The 10,218-nt window shown below is 34.6% G+C and overlaps 1 protein-coding gene across 7 annotated transcripts in view; it reads right to left on the bottom strand.

Moving 5' to 3' along the window:
* The window catches only part of LOC100518053 (paramyosin), a 121,092-nt gene extending 116,766 nt beyond the window's left edge, over positions 1 to 4,326 (bottom strand). The window contains exons 1-5 of one of the 7 annotated variants that reach the window (XM_021082050.1): positions 1,752 to 4,326; positions 1,646 to 1,666; positions 1,540 to 1,560; positions 382 to 402; positions 2 to 28 (exon numbers count right to left, since the gene is read on the bottom strand). The gene's annotated coding sequence lies outside the window, so the exon portion shown is untranslated. Of the gene's footprint in view, position 1 lies in introns of all 7 variants that reach the window. The other 6 variants (XM_021082047.1, XM_021082049.1, XM_021082045.1 and 3 more) reach the window with 6 other exon arrangements.
* Between the last annotated feature and the right edge of the window lie 5,892 nt (positions 4,327 to 10,218).

Consider the following 10,218-nt stretch of genomic DNA (forward strand, 5'->3'; position numbering starts at 1 on the left):
CCATTCTTAAATTGAGCTTTCCTCTCATCTGAAAGGAGATACACACATAAGACATGGACTCTCAAAGAGAGGATGACGCAGAAAAAAGACAGGCATTCTTCTGAGGGATTTACCGTAGTCATTACTATCATTAGTCAAGCCATTGCTCCCTTTGGAAATTGTTTTTCATGCATAAAATAAAGTTGAGTCACATGATTTTCAGGACTTAATCAAGGTAAGCAGAAAATTATTCCTAACATGATAGCTGCAATATACAGAGGCAACGGGGAAATGCAAAAGATACCTAAAATGAAGAGCTAAGGGGAAAGAATGAAAGGAAGCAGGGGATCATCAGAGGAGGACATCCTCTTGAGAATATTTTAACTATTAGAATACCATTACCAATTTCCTTTTGCAATATTCCTGGGGGAAAAAGTGAAAACTCCATTTTAATGTTACAGAAAAAAGAAAAATTAAACTTGCTTGGAAGGATTATATACAAAGACATAAATTAACTCATCAAGGTTTTTAAAATCCTCAGTTTTCTCCAGCACATGTTTCCCCAAAAAAGAAAGAAAATAAGAAAACATATTACGTGCTAACATAGACAAATAATTTTACAGTTAAAATTCAAGAGGGAAATTATCAAATCCCCCGTGAAGTATTGTTTTTAATCTAATTTGGAATGCTGATATTCATGGTTATCATCCTCTGCAATGCTGTCATGCTCTATATCATCTGTGCAAAAGAAGCTACAATTCATTTGGTGTTTCCAATGACTTAAATATTTGCTAAGGGCTTTATGTAATTACTTGATTAATATTAGCAAAATAATTGTAAATTAGTGCTTCTCTGTTCACAAAAGAAAGATCTGAGAATAAAAGGGATCAATAACATGGAGAAGTTTCTGCTGGTCAATGAACAGATCAGTGATTTGAACCCAGGTCTGTTAAAATGCAAAGCAAAGTCTCCATATCACTATGCCATAAATCTCCACTCCTGGTCCAGCCAGGTGAGGCTTCAATCTCAAGGTAGAGAACAATGGTGTGCTCTACAAGGAACAATCGACTGTACTTCTTAAAAAGTGTCTTGCATAGAAGAGCTTTTGAATTTTTCTTAAAATCAGCTTGTGGACACAAAAGCACTATGAGAGCACTTTCAAGTATCTTTTCGCATTAGAATTTCATTCATCTCAGCACCATGAGAAGGAGTTATTATTGTTAGCATCAGGGAGACAGTAAGAAAAATAATGCATTAGATAAAGAGAAGGGTCAGTAGGAAAAGTGAGTTAACTGATGAAGAAGAACAAAGAGAGAAAGAAGCAATGGAAGATGTAATATAGTAAGAATGAATAAAAATCACAAAAGAGAAAATGATACAGAGGGAGGAATGGAAAAGCAAGGAAGCAGGAAAAATCGCTATAGAAAAATCACATAAATGGTCATTAAAGTTTACCATTTATTTCCTTAAGTTGATCCGAAAAACAAAAAGAGTATTATAAGACTTCTTATGAAACGGTTATAGTGAGATCATATTTTGTAAAGAGTCATAAAAGTTTACCATTTTCCTCCCCAAGTTGATCTGAAAAATAAAAAAAGTAATATAAGACTTCTTATGAAACGGTTAATAGGGAGATCATATTTTGTAAAGAGTCATAAAAGTTTACCATTTTCCTTCCTAAGTTGATCTGAAAAATAAAAAGAGTAATATATGACTTCTTATGAAACGGTTAATAGGGAGATCATATTTTGTAAAGAGTCATAAAAGTTTACCATTTTCCTTCCTAAGAAGATCTGAAAAATAAAAAGAGTAATATAAGACTTCTTATGAAACGGTTAATAGGGAGATCATATTTTGTAGAGTCATAAAAGTTTACCATTTTCCTTCCTAAGAAGATCTGAAAAATAAAGAGTAATATATGACTTCTTATGAAACGGTTAATAGGGAGATCATATTTTGTAGAGTCATAAAAGTTTACCATTTTCCTTCCTAAGTTGATCTGAAAAATAAAAAGAGTACTATAAGACTTATGAAATGGTTAATAGGGATATCATATTTTGTAAAGAATCATAAATGTTTACCATTTTCCTTAAGTTGATCTGAAAAATAAAAAGAGTAATATAAGAATTCTTATGAAACAGAAACAAACACAACAGTCCCCCAAATTTCTTCACCTAGGTGATATATAATAAGTTAGCCATTTCAGAGAGGAAAAACATTATTGTCTAGGTGTTTTCCTGTAAAATATATAGGGGGCATCACTGCTTCTTGCCAAATGGTGAAGTAGATAAAGAGTTTTAAATTTCTCATGACTAAACTTAAGAATCCCACAAAATGTTTTCCTAAAGCCCCTTTTAAGACATAATAACGTCGTCGTTGTCATTATCATCACCATCACCACCACTGCGATAATTACCATCGACATTCATTGCGTATTTTCTCTGTACTAGACTCCGTGATACATGTTTTAGAAGTGCTCCAGATAAGTTACTATACTTGTGCAGGGGAGTAAACAGGTTAGAGCAAGCATACGTTCCTTGCTGAGTTCCCTGCAGTTGCTTATTTCAGAGTCAGAACTTTATCCAAAGTCTGTCTGACATCAAAATTAATGATGTTATCCAGTGAAATAATCTGTTCTGTTTTCTGTATTATCTCTGGGCATTTCAGCATCATTAAAAAAATAGCTTTTCATCTGTGTTGAACAACTGTCAAATGATGGATAAGGCTAAGTAATGAATTCATTTTTAAAAGCAAACTGGACATCCTCTGTTCTCGGAAATAGCTTGATGAGAGGTGAGCTCCATCTTAGGATGATAAGAGGAAGAGCTAGCCATTATTTTGGAGCCCATTTAAGTAACAGATAATTAAAAAATTTTTTCTTTAGAGCAATTCAATTATTTTTATAAAGATGAAGTATTAGCTGTCTTTCATTTGTGTGATGTGCAAGTTCCTAGATTATTGTATGTGGCAGTAAACTTCATACTGAGAAAAGTCATATAACTTGCTTCCATTTTCCCCCTATTTCAACTCTACAGTGCTCTTTAATTCTTCACTGCTTTTGACATTGATATGTCTAGAGCCCGTTAAAGGTTTATATGGAAGCGTAGATTTCCTCTTTTGTTTCATGATCCTAGTTGCTCTGCTTATGTGATAATAATATCCACTTTCTGTTTTCTATAAAATTTTAAGTGGTTTTGTCTGCATATACTCCTCTTTCATTCTCTTTGCTAATGTCTGTTTTGACCGTCATTATAATATACTTCTCCCATTATTAGACCTCTGGTAGAAAAGTATTAAGCATGTAGTTGTTAGTTATTTTAGACTAGTTACTCCAATGATTTGTAAATATTGTAATTCATTTCTTTCATTTTAACTTAATATGTGATAAAATAGAAAAAAACAGGGAACACATTTGCCTGTGTATTTTCTTATTAGGGAAAGATATTTTCAGTAGAAGAAAAAAGCATTAGGCTAAAGTCGGCACTCTCAAATACTATGTAATAAATAGTATATAATACTGTGTAATATATAGCAAGACTACATTAAAAGCTTGGCCGATCCTCAGAAAGTTAAACAATAATATATCATGTGTTTTTTTCTTATTTCAACTACCTTATTTGAAAATCCAATTAGTGATTTAACATCACGGGTTTTTTTTCCTACTAGGACACTTTAAAGTGCTTTTAAAAAGGTCAGCAAAAGCCTCCAATGATTGACTAATGTATATAGGTCTTTCTTACTCACTTTTTAATGTTCTTACTGTATTATGTACTCAAAATGAATGTGTTATGTACTCAAAATGAATCTGACCTAAATCCAAGAGCTTAAATCTATAAAACTCTTAAAATAAAACAAAAAAGTACATTTTTATGACCTTGGATTTGAAAATTGATTCTTAAATATGACACCAGTGCACAAGTAACAAAAGGGGAAAAAAGATAAATTGGACTTAATAAAAATTGAAAACTTCCATACATCAAAAGATAAGAAAGTGAAGACGCAAGGTGCAGAATAGGAGAAAATATTGCAAAGTATATGCTCTAAGGGCCTAGTTTCAAGAATATATATAGAGAAAGAAAACTTACTGCTCCATAACAAAAAGAAAAGGAACCCAGTGTAAAAATGAGCTAAGGGAGAATTCCCACTGTGGCAGAGTATGTTAATGATATGGCTTGTCTCTGTTCAGATGCCAGTTTGATCCCTGGCCTAATGCAGTGGATTGCTGCAGCTATGGCATAGGTTCAGCTCCAGCTGGGATTTGATAGCTGACTGAGGAATTTTCATATGCCACAGGGGTATAGAAAATTTTTTAATTTTTAAATTAAAATTTTGGGAGTTCCTGTTGTGGCACAGTGGTTAACAAATCTGACTAGCATTCATACAGATTAAGGTTTGATCCCAGGCCTTGCTCAGTGGGTTAAAGATCCGGTGTTGCCGTGAGCTGTGTTGTAGGTCACAGACGTAGTTCGGATCCTGCATTGCTGTGGCTGTGGTGTAGGCTGGCGGCTATAGCTCAGACTCAACCCTTAGCCTGGGAACTTCCGTATGCCACAGGTGTGGCCCCCAAAAGACCAAAAAATAAATTAAATTAAATTAAAATTTTTTAATTAAATTTTTTTTTTCTTTTTAGGGCTGCACCCATGGCATATGGAGGTTTCCAGGCTAGGCCCAATCAGAGCTACAGCTGCCAGCCTATGCCACAGCCATAGCAAACATCAGTTCCCAGCCACATCTGCAACCTACACCACAGCTCATGGCAAGGCCAGGAATCAAACCAGCAACCTCATGGTTCCTAGTCAGATTCATTTCTGCTGCACCATTATGGGAACTCCTAAAATTAAAAAATTAAATTAAAAAAATCAGCAAAGTGGAGTTCCCTGGTGTCCTCGCAGTTAAGGACTTGGCATTGTCACTGCTGTGGCTTGGATTCAATCCCTGACCCAGGAACTTCTGCATGACATGGACAGAGAAAAAAAAAAAGAGCAAAGGACTTGAATAGACATTTTTCAAAAGAAGATATACAAATGGCCAACTAGCACATGGAAAGATGATCATCTTTTGTCATGAAGGGATAGAAATTAAAATCACAATGAAATACCATTTTAAAGGCACTAGTATGGCTTATTTTTTTAAAAAAAGGAAAAATAATGTGTTGTTGAGATTGCAGAGAAACTGGAACTCTAATACTTTGCTGGCTGTAATGTAAAATGGTTCCATCTCTCTGGGAAATAGTTTGGTAGATCCTCAAAATGTTAAACAAAGTAGACCATATGACCAAGCAATATCCCCCCAAATTGAAAACAGACATTTAAACACATACTACATGAATACAAATATCCAAAGGAACACCATTCATAGTAATGAAAAGTTATAAAAAGCCTAAATGCTCATCAACAATTTATGGATAAATAAAATGTGGTATGTCCATACAATGAAGCACTACTCAGCCTTAAAAAAAAAAAAAAAATGAAACACTGGGAGTTCCCTTCGTGGCAAAGCAGAATTGATTCTGACTAGAATCCATGAGGATGTGGGTTTGATCCCTGGCCTTGCTCAGTGGGCTGGGGATCTGGCGTTTCTGTGAGCTGTGCTGTAGGTTGCAGATGCAGCTCAGATCTTGCCATTGTTGTGGTTGTAGTGTAGGCTGATAGCTGTAGCTCTGATTAGACCCCTAGTCTGGGAACTTCCATATGTTGCCAGTGAAGCCCTGACGGAAAAAAAGAAAGAAAGAAAGAAAGAAAGAAAGAAAGAAAGAAAGAAAGAAAGAAAGAAAGAAAGAAAGAAAGAAAGAAAGAAAGAAAGAAAGAAAGAAAGAAAGAAAGAAAGAAAGAAAGAAAGAAAGAAAGAAAGAAAGAAAGAAAGAAAGAAAGAAATACTGATACATGCTACAACATGAACAAACCTTAAAAACTTTGTGCAAGGGGAAAAAAGCAGACAGAAAAATTGGCATATTGTATAATCCCATGCATGTGCAATCATACCTGGATAGGTAAATTCACAGAGACAGAAAGCAGGCCAGCAGATGCTAGAGACTAAGAGGTGAGGGAATGAGAAGTGACTCATTAATGAGTAGGAGTTTACTTTTAAGGTAATAAAATTACTTTGGAACTAGATGAAAGTGATGTTACTCAATTGTGAATGTACCAAATGCCACTGAATTTCACACTTCAAAATGGCTAACTTAATGTTATATGAATTTTAGCCCAATAGAAGCAAAACATAAATCTCTAGAAGCAATCTACAAACGAAATAGCAGAGTGTTGAATCGATTAAGTTTACTCATGGGCAAAGCCCTTGTTTTTACAAAACGCCAAAATACCCATTGTGTTGCTCTTATAGACACAAGGGCTGACATTGCTTTGGATACATAATTTATATTTATGTGACGATAAAAGGCTTCCTTTGCTCTGGCTTATTTTCTTCCTTAATTGTCTCTGAAAAAATATTAGACAAAAATTTGGACAGTTTTGAAAAACAGATATAAACAAATGTATTACGGATTAAATTGAAGAAAATTGCAAACAAAATAAGATTTTCAAATAGATTTGTATACCGGGGGAATGCTTTATTTTATATAATGTGAAGATGCTGGAACTCTTTCCTTGCTATTGCCTAAAGCTGGGTTGGCTGCAATGATGTCTCTGTAAGTGGATCAAAGTCTGAAACTCACCATTTCCTTTTCTTTTCTCTGCAAAACAAATAAGATAAATATTAATTAAAATAATTCAGGAGTTCCCATCGTGGTGCGGTGGTTAACGAATCCGACTAGGAACCATGAGGTTGCGGGTTTGGTCCCTACACTTGCTCAGTGAGTTAAGGATATGGCCTTGCTGTGAGCTGTGGTGTAGGTCGCAGACGCGGCTCAGATCCCGCGTTGCTGTGGCTCTGGTGTAGGCCGGTGGCTACAGCTCCGATTAGACCCCTAGCCTGGGAACCTCCATATGCCGTGGGAGCGGCCCAAGAAATAGCAAAAAGACAATAAATAAATAAATAAATAATTCAAATAATTCACAAATAAACTTACAGAGGATCAAATATTAATTCTTTATGGATAAAGTTCTATTTTACATAATGCCAAGGTACCAAGAATGTGGCTTTTATATAATCCAGGTCTGATTTTTATTTAATTATATATTTTCTAATTGGGGGAGATAGTTCTTTTACTTCCTTTCTTTCTCTGATTAAATAGATTAAATTCATTTGTGTCCAATAAATTGGTACAACATACAAATGAGTAAAGAGGTTCAAATTAATTAGATTATTAATTAAACCCTTTGTGTACTGATGAAGATAAAATATGTTTCACCTTCATGTTTTCTAAAAAAAAGGAAATTAAAATTTTCAGAATCGACACACCCTTCGTTTTATTTCTATCCATCATATCCTTCTCTTCCTCTCTATTATTCCCTCTGTGTCATTTCCCTTAAGTTTAGAGAACTTCCTTTAGAGTTTCTTATTAAACAAGTATTTCGATAAATTCCTTGACTTTCCTTTCTTCCATGCATGGTTGTATGATTTTGCTGTTATCACTGAAGTCTCTTTTCACTGGATATATAGAAGATTTTACTAGAGTGACAGTCTTTTCATTCAGTATTTAACACTCTTGATTCACCATATTCTTGCTCTGATGATGTCTGATGTGAAACCACCTGATCTTAAATAATTGATCTTTTTGTTTTCCTTTAGAGATTTTCAGGAGTTATTTCTTTATCTTGTGGTTTTAAGTATTATGATTGTGATATATCTAGTTATGTGGTTATTCTTGGAGTTTATTCTGCTTGTATATTGCCCAGTATTTTGCAACCTTAAATTTAAATCTTCATCAAGTTTGAGAAATTTTGACAGTTTTCGTCAAATATGTCTTATGCCTCAGTCGTGCTGTGCCCTCTGGGAATCTCGTGATTTTTGTGTTAGAACGTCTGATATTATCTTGTAGTTTCTTCACAGCTCTGTTCATGGTTTAAATATATTTTCCTTTCTATTCTTCAGATAAAAAATCCCATGGATTTGTTCTCCATTTCTGGTCTTTTTACTTTGCCATCCGCATTTTGCTATTGTGCCAATACAGTAAAATATTTAAAATTTCAAATTTTAAAATTTCTAAAATTTTGATTTGGCTGTTTTTTTCCCTGTTTCTATTCTCTTGCTGTGGATTTTCTGTTCTTTCATTTCTAGTCTCTTTTGCTTTACCTGATGAAGCTTAGCAATTATAGTTTCTTTTCCTCCTTTTTTTTTTAAAAAAAACGTATAAATCCCCGTGTGCTTTTACACATATTCCTCTAATGATAGATAAATATCTTTGTAACTGTAGCAAAACATCAAAGCGAATAAATTGACACGGTACAATACTATTGACTATACAATATATATCATTCAGGTTTCACCATTTTGCCATGCATTGATGAATGTGTGTGTGTGTTTCTGTTGAGTGTGTCTCTGTTTGCGTTTATGCAGTTTTCCCCCATATATCATGTCAAGCAATTACCACCACAATCATGATACAGAAATATTCAATAACAACAGATAAAATATTTTGTACAATCTCTTTATATTCCTACTCTACATCTCTGCTCAGCCCTTGTCCCCTGTCAACCACTAATCTATACTCCATTTCTATGGTTAAATAATTTTTCAAGTGTTATACAAATAGAATGATACAGTATATAATCTTTTGAATAGACTTTTTTTTTTTTTCACAAAATGCAGTGCCATTGAAGTCCATCAAATTTGCTGTAGGAATCAATAGTCTGTTTCCACTTTACTGCTGAATAGTATTCCACTGTAGGGTAATCGGATATTAACATACTGGTATTTGCTTACCATTTATGCATAAATAAAGAAGTATTTGTCTTTCCCATGACGGATTTTATTTGTGAATAAGATACTCTACAGTAGCACTGTTCATCAGGTGCTTCATATGAATTTTTCTTTCCACACAGCTCTGAATCATCGTCTATTTGTTGTCACAAATTTGACACAGGCAAAATCCTATTAAACCTAGGTCCCATGATGTTCTGGCCCACCACAAGTATTTGCATGTGCCAACTATGGTTTGTACACTGCTCTTGTCCATGAGCCTGAAGCCCACTGTGTTTGGACTGCCTGCTGGATCACAACATGCTTCCATGCAGTGCAATAAGTAATTTTCCTCCACTCTATTGCATGGTCTGTTGTCTCACTGGACTCCACTTAGGAAACATATTCAGATATAAAGTTTATTGAAAATGTAAATATAATGACACGAGAGCATTATATCCAATCATGGGACATTCTTAGCACTGGACACTCGAGCAATTTGCACAAGTCGAATACCCATGAAGCAGCCCTGCATATGTCCACTGCATGAGAATGTCATGGAGGATTTTAGGGTTCCATATCCATTGGATATGTATCATGGTGAGGACCAGCATAAGAACACGTGGGTATGACTGGTCGAGTGTTACATTGAGTTTGGGCAGTGCAGAATCTATGGGATTCTGTAGCTCTGTTTATTCTCCCATTAAAATTAATAATTATCCCACGATGCAAGAGAAACACAAAAATCAAATCTATCTCTTTTAGCAGCCTAAGAGAACAGAATAATAGCTTTTCTTGTTGCCTGTCCTATAATAGTTCTTCAGTGAAATATTGTGCAATTAGTCCTTACATAGTTATGATGTTTGAGTTCATTGAATTGAATCCTTATATCGATGGTTTTAATATATTATTAGGAGTTTTTTAAAGATATTTGTTTAAATTTGGCTTCCTATATTGTATCTATATCCATTTTTGTTGTTAGGTTGATTATATATTAATTTAAATGTTTTTTTAAAAAATTTTTTGGTCTTTTTGCCATTTCTTGGGGCCGCTCCCGCGGCATGTGGAGGTTCCCAGGCTAGGGGTCGAATCAGAGCTGTATCACTGGCCTATGCCAGAGCCACAGCAACGCGGGATCCAAGCCTGTGTCTGCAACCTAACACCACAGTCATGGCACCGGATCATCAACCACTAGCAAGCCAGGATCAAACCTGCAAACCTATGGTTCCTAGTCAGATTCGCTAATCACTGAGCCAGACGGAAACTGTTTAAAAATTTTTTGGCTTGATTTTACTTGAGTATTATTAAATCCAGTGGGTTTTTTTTAGAATAAAATGTTTGTTAGGATTTCATTTGTTAATACCTCATTGATTCCTAATGTGCTATTGAAGAATTCTATGAAAAAAATCCCAGTGTATTTTTTACACACATAATATTTCTCAT

This window comes from Sus scrofa, unplaced genomic scaffold (assembly GCF_000003025.6).
Source record: "Sus scrofa isolate TJ Tabasco breed Duroc unplaced genomic scaffold, Sscrofa11.1 Contig437, whole genome shotgun sequence".
NCBI classification, from domain to species: domain Eukaryota; kingdom Metazoa; phylum Chordata; class Mammalia; order Artiodactyla; family Suidae; genus Sus; species Sus scrofa.